Consider the following 12,614-nt stretch of genomic DNA (forward strand, 5'->3'; position numbering starts at 1 on the left):
AAATATGTTCTGTGGGTAGAAGGCAGTGTAAACGGAATGGACTGAGTTGTCTAGATCCAGGCTGAAGTAGTGGGCAGGCTCCGCAGGCCCGTGGGAACTCAGCAGAAAGGACTCTGGGACAGGCAACCAGGGAAGTCGGCCTGGCCCCCGTGTCTTCTTGCTGGAGGAGTAGGGATGGCTTAGGCAAGAAAGGGCCCTGGACCTGCGGTCACAGTACATGGGTTTAAGTGAGGCAAAGGTACTGGCTCACGGTGACCTGGCTTCATTCATTCACCCATTCAATCCACAAACGCCTGTTGAGCATCTACCATAGGCCAGGTGCCGTGACAGGCCCCGGCCTCACTAACCATCACGCTAGACTAGGTGTGACCTAAGGTCCCCTTCAGCTCCCATATTCTTTAACTTTCCCCTGCCCTTCCACTTCCAGAGCAGGTTTCCCTGTTCCCTGCTCCTTTGTGACACTTTTCACAATTGTGATGAATTAAAACAAAATCAGCTCTCATTCACTAGATTGTTAAGTTCCATGAGGGTAAGGACTGGGTCTCTTTTCCTCAGCCCTATGGCCCTGGCCCTAGCATGGTGCCTCGACCACAGTCAGTGCTCAGTGCCTATGGGTTGAATTAATTCAGTCATTCAGGGAATGTTGTTGAAGCACTAGTATGTGTCTGACATTGTGCTAGGCCAGGGGATACTCCGTGAGCGGAACAGAGCTTGTCCCTACTCTCATGGAGTTTACCCTCTAGTGGCGGCAGCGGGGTGAGGCACAAGATGAGGCTGTGGCATGAAAGGGCTCAGGCTAGGCCTCTCCCTACTTCCAGATGTTCTGCAGTGGCCTCCCCACTCCTCTGGTTGCTCCTATTCCCCTCTTCTCCCGTGCTATTCCTAGAGTTTCAGGACCACCAACGCAAGCTGATTTAGGTGCCCAATGGCACTTCAATGCCAGAAGCACACATGTGGAATGTGCTTCACTGTTTACAGAGCCCCTTGTCAGGCAAGCATCTGCTCTTTGCCAAGCAGAGTGCCAGCCCTGGGCTGCTACAGTCCCCCTGCCTACCCTTCTCGGTCACCGCCACTCCCAGCTCTGAGGGCTCAGGCAGTGGGACTCCCAGGTGGGGAGCCTCATTTGTGATTTCCCAGGGAGAAAGAGTGACACGCGGTCCACAAGGCAAAGAGAGAACAGCTTGGACTGAATGCCAGCCACAGAGGCCTCTCCAATGCAGAGCAAACCTCACTGGACCTAATTAGTGTGTCACTGATAAAGCAGCAACTGACAGTGGATGCATGTTGGGGAAGAGAAACTCTGCATAAGGCATGAGGAGCAGAGGGCCAGAGAGATGAGAGGGAGAGAGGGACGGAGGCCACTTGTCACATCCATCCCCATCCCTGCTTCCCTGTGCCAAGGGCGTAATGCCCAGGGCCTGTGCGGCTGACTCATTCTGCCTGGCTCCCCTGGGGGACAGGTGGAGAAGGGCTGAAGGTGAGGCCTGGAAACCCTAGGTCTGTCCAACATGAGTAGGCTGTCAGTGACCTGAGGCTGCTCTGTACAGTTGTGCAGGCTGTGCACTGCACAACTCTAGAGGTGCCACTCATATGGCAGTCACTACAGCTTGTGTATATATTATATCAGTTTTTTGGCAGATGTGAGTAGAATGTCTTGAGAAAGGGGTGTTTTTTCCTAATTTGCACAAATATGCTATATAAATTTGACCCCTCAAGAGGTCTCCCTAGAGGAGCACAGACACCTCCTACTCCTAATAGTTCCCAGACAGATACCAAGACATTTCAGGAAGACCTGAGACACAGTGAATGTGGCCAAAAAAGGACATTTGGGATCAAGTTCAGGCCTTGTTCACTTCGCTGGTAAACTAAGCTGGTAAACCAAGCTGGGGTCCTCCTGGAGACTTCGACGGTAAAACCAAGTTTCTTTTCTCCTCTGTGTTGATGCCCTTGTCCCATCTGTAGGCCCTTTTTCTTCTCCAACCATTCCCTCCCCCAAGAGCCTCTCCTGAGCTCCAAGAAGGCATCACAGGCTAATGAGGGCTTATTGAACACTCTTGAGAGGTATTTGTATCTTATCAGGAGGCTCTCAAGTCTAAAATCCCTGGAAATGTTCTTGCATGCTGGGTACATGCATAGTGGGCAGTCCCTGGAGAAGGGGGAGCAGGTGTGGGCAAGACTCTGGTCCTTACTGGTGTCCACGCCCCTTCACCCCAACAGACAGGGCTGACCCTTGGCTTAGGACAGACTGACCCATCCTCAGTGCCGGAGACAGGAGGAAGGAGACTCAGATTTGTAACCGCCCCCTTGGTGCTAGCCTGTGCCAGGCACTTTTTGTTCCTTGTCTCCTTTTGTTCTTATAGCAGCCCTGCAGGGAAGGAATGACTTATCTAGAGAGAGAACCATCCTGGAGAGAGGCCAAAGCGAGGCTGGAGGGGTCAACTTGCCCTGAGTCACACTGTGGGAAAGGGGCCAACCGACTCCACAGCCCACTCTCTTTCCTCTAGGCCTGGCTGCCTTGACCGCTGACAGGGCAGCAGTGACAGGGACCCCAATGTCCTGAGCACCTACTATATACCAGGCCCTGTAGTCAGTGCTTTTCTACACATTTGATGTTAAATATATGCTGACAGTGGAGGCGGGAATGGCTAATAGGGTCTTTTGGAGGGAACTCTTAGGGGGCATTCGTATCTCATGTTACGAGGCTCCTCAAGTCCAAAGGCCTTTAAGGCTTGAAAGAATAAAGCTAATATGGAATAACAGGTAGTGGGAGTGAGTGTTCGACTGGGGATTGTGCCAACATCCATCAAATAATGTACATCCTCTGAAAGAGAGAAAGCTGGTTACAGTGGTGATGGTGGTGAAGCTACTGCTGGTGCTGATGACGCCTGGGGACGCTCGCAACATCGCACGCACAGGCCGGCCTCAGCTCTTAGTAAAGAGAAAGGAGCTTCTTACGACAGCTTCACTTTCCCGCTCCTGGCTTCACTTCCCTCCTCCGGCTCCCGCAGCACTGAGCCCTGTCAAGTGCTCTTGCAGCTCCTGAGTACCTGGGAGGTGGGGATGATTCTGGCCACAGAGGATCAGGACATCTCTCGCAGCCCTTCTGGGTCCTACTCCCTTAGCAGACAGAACGAGGCTTCCCTGCAAAGCCTGGGCTGGAATCTTCGGGACTTTCTGGGCAAACACCGACAGCATATGGCCTCAATCACTCTGCATTAGGTTTCATGATTTCCCTAGTGGTTTTAAAAAGTGCCAAAGAACAGTGGCTCTAAAGTGCTGGGAAATCCCACACTGGGAGGGTCTTCACGAGCATTTAGAGGAGTGTGAGGGTAGAACGTGGAGGGGGCAGCAGCACAAGATGAGACTGTAGCATGGGAAGGGTGCAGGTGGGCCGCCTCCCTGCTTCCAGATGTTCTGCAGGCTGTTTTTGGTGAGCCTGTGTGTGTGTGTGCAAGGAGTGGTACCCACTCCTGATGTATGTCATGTGAGTAATACACGTGGGCCCTATGTATACCAGATGTACAAATGTTTTGCCTGTGTGGAAGAGCAGGTTAGGGATAGGATTTTGGCTTGCTGTCCCAGTGTCTTGGTTTGAATGGTAGCTTATAGGCCACACCCCCCCGCCAGCCCGCTGCCCCATGCACGCTCTATGCAGCGTGTGACTTTGGTGTGAGTGTGCTCTGTGTCAGTGGTGTGACAGCTGTGGGGTAAGCTTAGCATCTACATGTCAGACATTGGGCTGATCCTGGTCACAGAGCCTCAAGGGGGGATTTGACCACAGTGGCTTTGCACGTGGCGTGCATGGCAAGGACACGCTGGGTCCGCTTTGTGGGGTCGGATATATGGGGTGTGTGTGCACCTGTACTGCAGAACCCAGCTCCTCTGGGGTGATGGCTGGGAGGTGTGGGCCCAGGGCGGTGGCCTGCAGAGCCAGAGGCTGACTATGTTGACAGTGATAATGTCCCAAGTGGGAACCAGATTGTGGGGGACAGAGGGCCCTGCAGGGGCTGATGGGGGGGTGTTTACTAGCGTCCAAGCAAAATGTGGCACATTCATGACTTAGGGGATGCTTCTAAAGGACCTGGGAATTTATTCAGTGAGATTAACTGATCACTCTCTGTGCAGGCCCGGGAGTGGACTGGGGTTAGGAGGCCGGCACGATGGGGAAAAGGGACAAATCAGAAAGACCTGCCCTCCAGCAGCTTTCTGTCTAGTAGAGAGGACAGAATCATCCACAGTGTGCCACCAGAGTGGGTGTGCAGTGTCCTATGGAAAGGTTGTGTCCCATAGGAAGAAAGCAAGTAGGCTTTATGAGGAGATGGCAACTGAGCTGATCCTGTATGGATGCACAGGCAGAATTTGGCCAGGAGGATAGAGAGCAAGGGCATTCCAGGGAAAGGACAGACTGAACAAAGGTAAAGAGGAGACACTGTACATGGGGGGGTGGGTGTGTCTCCAGGTTAAGGCAATCCATTTGGATTTTCCAGAGCACCACGGCTGAAGGGTAGCAGTGGGACAGGAGCCTGAAGGTCAGACTGGCCCAGCCACGAAGGCTTCAAACTTTACCCTAAAGACAAAGGCAGGTGCATGCTTCAGGCAGCACACATACTAAAACTGGAATGATACAGAGAGGATTAGCATAGCCCCTCTGCAAGGAGGACACGCAAATTCGTGAAGTGTTCCATATTTTTCTATATATAGAAAGCCCTAAAGACTCCACACAAAAACTACTAGAACTGATAAACGAATTTAGCAAGGTAGCAGGATACAAGTTTAACATACAGAAATTGGTTGCATTTCTTTACACTAACTATGAAATATCAGGAAGGGAATGTAAACTAACAATCCCTTTTAAAATCCCATCAAAAAATAAAATACTTAGGAATAAACCTCACTAGGAGGTGAAAGACATATGCTGAGAACTACAAAACATTAATAAAGGAAATTGAAGATGATTCAAAGAAATGGAAAGATATCCCATGTTCTTGGATTGGAAGAATTAATATTGTTAAAATGGCCATACTACCCCAAGCAGTCTACAGATTTAATGTGACCCCTATCAAAATACCCATTACACTTTTTACAGAACTAGAACAAATAATTCTAAAATTTATATGGAACCATAAAAGACCCAGAATTGCCAAAGCAATCTTGAGGAAAAAAACAAAGCAGGGAACCACCAGAGGGCAGACAGCAGAAGCAAGAAAAACTACAATCCTGCAGCCTGTGGACCAAAAACCACAGTTACAGAAAGATAGACAAGATGAAAAGGCAGAGGGCTATGTACCAGATGAAGGAACAAGAAAAAACCCCAGAAAAACAACTAAATGAAGTGGAGATAGGCAACCTTCCAGAAAAAGAATTCAGAATAATGATAGCGAAGATGATCCAGGACCTCGGAATAAGAATGTAGGCAAAGATCGAGAAGATGCAAGAAATGTTTAACAAAGACCTAGAAGAATTAAAGAACAAACAAACAGAGAGGACCAATACAATAACTGAAATGAAAACTACACTAGAAGGAATCAATAGCAGAATAACTGAGGCAGAAGAACGGATAAGTGACCTGGAAGACAGAATGGTGGAATTCACTGCTGCGGAATAGACTAAAGAAAAAAGAATGAAAAGAAATGAAGACAGCCTAAGAGACCTCTGGGACAACATTAAACGCAACAACATTCGCATTATAGGGGTCCCAGAAGGAGAAGAGAGAGAGAAAGGACCAGAGAAAATATTTGAAGAGACTATAGTCGAAAACTTCCCTAACATGGGAAAGGAAATAGCCACCCAAGTCCAGGAAGCGCAGAGAGTCCCATACAGAATAAACCCAAGGAGAAACACGCCGAGACACATAGTAATCAAAGTGGCAAAAATTAAAGACCAAGAAAAATTATTGAAAGCAGCAAGGGAAAAACGACAAATAACATACAAGGGAACTGCCATAAGGTTAACAGCTGATTTCTCAGCAGAAACTCTGCAAGCCAGAAGGGAGTGGCATGATATACTTAAAGTGATGAAAGGGAAGAACCTACAACCAAGATTACTCTACCCGGCAAGGATCTCATTTAGATTTGATGGAGAAATCAAAAGCTTTACAGACAAGCAAAAGCTAAGAGAATTCAGCACCACCAAACCAGCTCTACAACAAATGCTAAAGGAACTTCTCTAAGTGGGAAACACAAGAGAAGAAAAGGACCTACAAAAACAAACCCAAAACAATTAAGAAAATGGTCATAGGAACATACATATCGATAATTACCTTAAACGTGAATGGATTAAATGCCCCAACCAAAAGACATAGACTGGCTGAATGGATACAAAAACAAGACCCATATATATGCTGTCTACAAGAGACCCACTTTAGACCTAGGGACACATACAGACTGAAAGTAAGGGGATGGAAAAAGATATTCCATGCAAATGGAAATCAAAAGAAAGCTGGAGTAGCTATACTCATATCAGATAAAATAGACTTTAGAATAAAGAATGTTACAAGAGACAAGGAAGGACACTACATAATGATCCAGGGATCAATCCAAGAAGAAGATATAACAATTATAAATATATATGCACCCAACATAGGAGCACCTTAATACATAAGGCAACTGCTAACAGCTATAAAAGAGGAAATCGACAGTAACACAGTAATAGTGGGGGACTTTAACACCTCACTTACACCAATGGACAGATCATCCAAAATGAAAATAAATAAGGAAACAGAAGCTTTAAATGACACAATAGACCAGATAGATTTAATTGATATATATAGGACATTCCATCCAAAAACAGCAGATTACACGTTCTTCTCAAGTGCGCACGGAACATTCTCCAGGATAGATCACATCTTGGGTCACAAATCAAGCCTCAGTAAATTTAAGAAAATTGAAATCATATCAAGCATCTTTTCTGACCACAACGCGATGAGATTAGAAATGAATTACAGGGAAAAAAACGTAAAAAAGACAAACACATGGAGGCTAAACAACACGTTACTAAATAACCAAGAGATCACTGAAGAAATCAAAGAGGAAATCAAAAAATACCTAGAGACAAATGACAATGAAAACACGACGACCCAAAACCTATGGGATGCAGCAAAAGCGGTTCTAAGAGGGAAGTTTATAGCTATACAAGCCTACCTAAAGAAACAAGAAAAATCTCAAGTAAACAATCTAACCTTACACCTAAAGAAACTAGAGAAAGAAGAACAAACAAAACCCAAAGTTAGCAGAAGGAAAGAAATCATAAAGATCAGAGCAGAAATAAATGAAATAGAAACAAAGAAAACAATAGCAAAGATCAATAAAACTAAAAGTTGGTTCTTTGAGAAGATAAACAAAATTGATAAGCCATTAGCCAGACTCATCAAGAAAAAGAGGGCGAGGACTCAAATCAATAAAATCAGAAATGAAAAAGGAGAAGTTACAACAGACACCGCAGAAATACAAAGCATCCTAAGAGACTACTACAAGCAACTTTATGCCAATAAAATGGACAACCTGGAAGAAATGGACAAATTCTTAGAAAGGTATAACCTTCCAAGACTGAACCAGGAAGAAACAGAAAATATGAACAGACCAATCACAAGTAATGAAATTGAAACTGTGATTAAAAATCTTCCAACAAACAAAAGTCCAGGACCAGATGGCTTCACAGGTGAATTCTATCAAACATTTACAGAAGAGCTAACACCCATCCTTCTCAAACTCTTCCAAAAAATTGCAGAGGAAGGAACACTCCCAAACTCATTCTATGAGGCCACCATCACCCTGATACCAAAACCAGACAAAGACACTACAAAAAAAGAAAATTACAGACCAATATCACTGAGGAATATAGATGCAAAAATCCTCAACAAAATACTAGCAAACAGAATCCAACAACACATTAAAAGGATCATACACCACGATCAAGTGGGATTTATCCCAGGGATGCAAGGATTCTTCAATATACGCAAATCAATCAATGTGATACACCATATTAACAAATTGAAGAATAAAAACCATATGATCATCTCAATAGATGCAGAAAAAGCTTTTGACAAAATTCAACACCCATTTCTGATAAAAACTCTCCAGAAAGTGGGCATAGAGGGAAACTACCTCAACATAATAAAGGCCATATATGACAAACCCACAGCAAACATCATTCTCAATGGTGAAAAACTGAAAGCATTTCCTCTAAGATCAGGAACGAGACAAGGATGTCCACTCTCACCACTATTATTCAACATAGTTCTGGAAGTCCTAGCCACGGCAATCAGAGAAGTAAAAGAAATAAAAGGAATACAAATTGGAAAAGAAGAAGTAAAACTGTCACTGTTTGCGGATGACATGATACTATACATAGAGAATCCTAAAACTGCCACCAGAAAACTGCTAGAGCTAATTAATGAATATGGTAAAGTTGCAGGATACAAAATTAATGCACAGAAATCTCTTGCATTCCTATACACTAATGATGAAAAATCTGAAAGAGAAATTATGGAAACACTCCCATTTACCATTGCAACAAAAAGAATAAAATACCTAGGAATAAACCTACCTAGGGAGACAAAAGACCTGTATGCAGAAAACTATAAGACACTGATGAAAGAAATTAAAGATGATACCAACAGATGGAGAGATATACCATGTTCTTGGCTTGGAAGAATCAACATTGTGAAAATGAGTATACTACCCAAAGCAATCTACAGATTCAATGCAATCCCTATCAAATTACCAATGGCATTTTTTACGGAGCTAGAACAAATCATCTTAAAATTTGTATGGAGACACAAAAGACCCCGAATAGCCAAAGCAGTCTTGAGGGAAAAAAATGGAGCTGGAGGAATCAGACTCCCTGACTTCAGACTATACTACAAAGCTACGGTAATCAAGACAATATGGTACTGGCACAAAAACAGAAACATAGATCAATGGAACAAGATAGAAAGCCCAGAGATTAACCCACGCACCTATGGTCAACTAATCTATGACAAAGGAGGCAAAGATATACAATGGAGAAAAGACAGTCTCTTCAATAAGCGGTGCTGGGAAAACTGGACAGCTACATGTAAAAGAATGAAATTAGAATACTCCCTAACACCATACACAAAAATAAAGTCAAAATGGATTAGAGACCTAAATATAAGACTGGACACTATAAAACTCTTAGAGGAAAACATAGGAAGAACACTCTTTGACATAAATCACAGCAAGATCTTTTTTGATCCACCTCCTAGAGTAATGGAAATAAAAACAAAAATAAACAAGTGGGACCTAATGAAACTTCAAAGCTTTTGCACAGCAAAGGAAACCATAAACAAGACGAAAAGACAACCCTCAGAATGGGAGAAAATATTTGCAAATGAATCAACGGACAAAGGATTAATCTCCAAAATATATAAACAGCTCATTCAGCTCAATATCAAAGAAACAAACACCCCAATCCAAAAATGGGCAGAAGACCTAAATAGACATTTCTCCAAAGCAGACATACAGACGGCCACGAAGCACATGAAAAGCTGCTCAACATCACTAATTATTAGAGAAATGCAAATCAAAACTACAATGAGGTATCACCTCACTCCTGTTAGAATGGGCATCATCAGAAAATCTACAAACAACAAATGCTGGAGAGGGTGTGGAGAAAAGGGAACCCTCTTGCACTGTTGGTGGGAATGTAAATTGATACAGCCACTATGGAGAACAATATGGAGGTTCCTTAAAAAACTAAAAATAGAATTACCATATGACCCAGCAATCCCACTACTGGGCATATACCCAGAGAAAACCGTAATTCAAAAAGACACATGCACCCGAATGTTCATTGCAGCACTATTTACAATAGCCAGGTCATGGAAGCAACCTAAATGCCCATCAGCAGACGAATGGATAAAGAAGTTGTGGTACATATATACAATGGAATATTACTCAGCCATAAAAAGGAACGAAATTGAGTCATTTGTTGAGACGTGGATGGATCTAGAGACTGTCATACAGAGTGAAGTAAGTCAGAAAGAGAAAAACAAATATCGTATATTAATGCATGTATGTGGAACCTAGAAAAATGGTACAGATGAGCCAGTTTGCAGGGCAGAAGTTGAGACACAGATGTAGAGAATGGACATATGGACACCAAGGGGGGAAAACTGCGGTGGGGTGGGGATGGTGGTGTGCTGAATTGGGCGATTGGGATTGACATGTATACACTGATGTGTATAAAATTGATGCCTAATAAGAACCTGCAGTATAAAAAAACAAACAAAACAACTAATACTAAACTTTCATTGGGTTATTTGTAAGGAAATATGTTAATATATATGTTTCAGACATTACATGAAATTTCTAAAAATCTTATATTTGTATTTGTATGGAAATATGTATGGAAATGTGTTAATATAAATGTTTCAGACAAAAAAAAAAAAAAAACAAAGCAGGAGGCTTAACCCTCCCAGATTACAGACAATACTACAAAGCTACAGTAATCAAAACAGTGTGGTATTGGCACAAAAACAGATATATGGCTCAATGGAATAGAATAGAGAGCCCAGAAATAAACCCATACACCTAGGGACAATTAGTCTTTGACAAAGGAGGCAAGAATATACAATGAGGAAAAGACAGTCTCTTCAGCAAGTGGTATTGGAAAAGTTGGACAGCCACATGTAAATCAATGAAATTAGAACACACCCTCACACCATACATAAAAATAAACTCAAAATGGCTTAAAGACTTAAATATAAGACAAGACATCATAAAACTCCTACAAGAGAACATAGGCAAAACATTCTCTGACATAAATTGTACAAATGTTTCTTAGGTCAGTCTCCCAAGGCAATAGAAATAAAAGCAAAAATAAACAAATGGGACCTCATCGAGCTTATAAGCTTTTGCATAGCAAAGGAAACTGTAACAAAACAAAAAGACAACCTACGGACTTGGAGAAAATATTTGCAAATGATGCAACTGACAGGGCTTAATTTCCAAAATATACAAACAGCTAATGCAATTCAATAACAACAAAAACAAAAAAAACCAACCCAATCGAAAAATGGGCAGAAGACCTAAACAGACATTTCTCCAAAGATGGCCAATAGGCACATGAAAAGATGATCATCATTGCTAATTATTAGAGAAATGCAAATCAAAACTACAATGAGGTACCACCCCACACTGGTCAGAATGGCCATCATTAAAAAGTCTACAAATAATAAATGTTGGAGAGGGTGTGGAGAAAAGGGAACCCTCTTACACTGTTGGTGGGAATGCAAATTGGTGTAGCCACTATGGAAAACAGTATGGAAGTTCCTCAAAAAATTAAAGAGTTGCCATATGACCCAGCAGTTCCACTCCTGGTCATATACCCAGACAAAACTATAATTTGAAAAGATACATGCACCCCTATGTTCATAGAAGCACTATTTACAATAGTCAAGACATGGAAACAACCTAAATGTCCATCAACAGATGAATGGATAAAGAAGATGTGGTATACAATGGAATATCACTCAGCCATTAAAAAGAATGAAATAATGCCATTTGCAGCAACATGGTTGGACCTAGAGATTATCATACTAAGCAAAGTAAGTCAGAAAGAGAAAGACAAATACCATATGATATCACTTACAAGTGGAATCTAAAATATGACACAAATGAACTTATCTATGAAACAGACTCACAGACATAAAGAACAGACTCGTGGTTGCCAAGGGGGAGGGGAGTGGGGAAGGGATGGATTGGGAGTTTGGGATTAGCAGATGCAAACTAGTATATATAGGATGGATAAACAACAAGGTCCTACTGTAAAGCACAGGGAACTATATTCAATATTCTGTGATAAATCATAATGGAAAAGAATATGAAAAAGAATATATATATATGTATAAGTGACTCATTTTGCTGTACAGCAGAAATTAACACAACATTGTAAATCAACTATACTTCAATAAAATTAAAAAAAAAAGACAAGGCAGGTCCCCGAGAGCAGGCAAGTGACTCTGTGTTTCAGCCTATTTTAGGAAACCCCTCCCCTGAAGGCAGGCATCTGGGCCACTCTTTTCTGTTTGAGAGAGGTTGAGAGTCCAGACTCAGGCAAATCCAGTGGCTTATCGATTGTGGAATCATTAAAAAAAAAAGTTATAGAATGAATGCAAAGAAAGGCCAGAAGTTGAAACCTGAGAGGCTTTTACTGGGGAACAAAAAGAAATGGAGGAGGGGGACTTCCCTGGTAGCACAGTGGTTAAGAATCCACCTGCCAGTGCAGGGGACACGGGTTCGATCCCTGGTCCGGGAAGATCCCACATGCCGCGGAGCAGCTAAGCCCGTGCGCCACTACTACTGAGCCTGCGCTCTAGAGCCCGCACACCGCAACTACTGAGCCCAGGTGCTGCAACTTCTGAAGCCCACGTGCCTAGAGCCCGTGCTCCGCAACAAGAGAAGCCACTGCAATGAGAAGCCCGCGCACTGCAATGAAGAGTAGCCCCCATTCGCCTCAACTAGAGAAAGCCCTCGCGCAGTAACAAAGACCCAACGCAGCCAAAAATAAGTTAAAAAAAAAAACAACGAAAGAAATGGAGGTGGGAAAGGCCGCCTCTACTGTCCACACTGTCCATCCTTCCCATCCCCCAACTC

At 43.2% G+C, this 12,614-nt stretch overlaps 1 protein-coding gene and 1 non-coding gene across 22 annotated transcripts in view; one reads left to right on the forward strand and one right to left on the reverse strand.

The window, feature by feature from the left end:
• Positions 1–12,614, reverse strand: part of MEGF11 (multiple EGF like domains 11) — a 377,426-nt gene that overhangs the window by 43,593 nt on the left and 321,219 nt on the right. The gene's annotated exons all lie outside the window — the stretch shown is intronic.
• On the forward strand, positions 4,588–4,691 carry LOC137777676 (U6 spliceosomal RNA). Its single transcript, XR_011076589.1, has one exon. It is a non-coding gene; the product is annotated as a U6 spliceosomal RNA (small nuclear RNA).

Source organism: Eschrichtius robustus, chromosome 1 (genome assembly GCF_028021215.1).
Source record: "Eschrichtius robustus isolate mEscRob2 chromosome 1, mEscRob2.pri, whole genome shotgun sequence".
NCBI lineage: Eukaryota > Metazoa > Chordata > Mammalia > Artiodactyla > Eschrichtiidae > Eschrichtius > Eschrichtius robustus.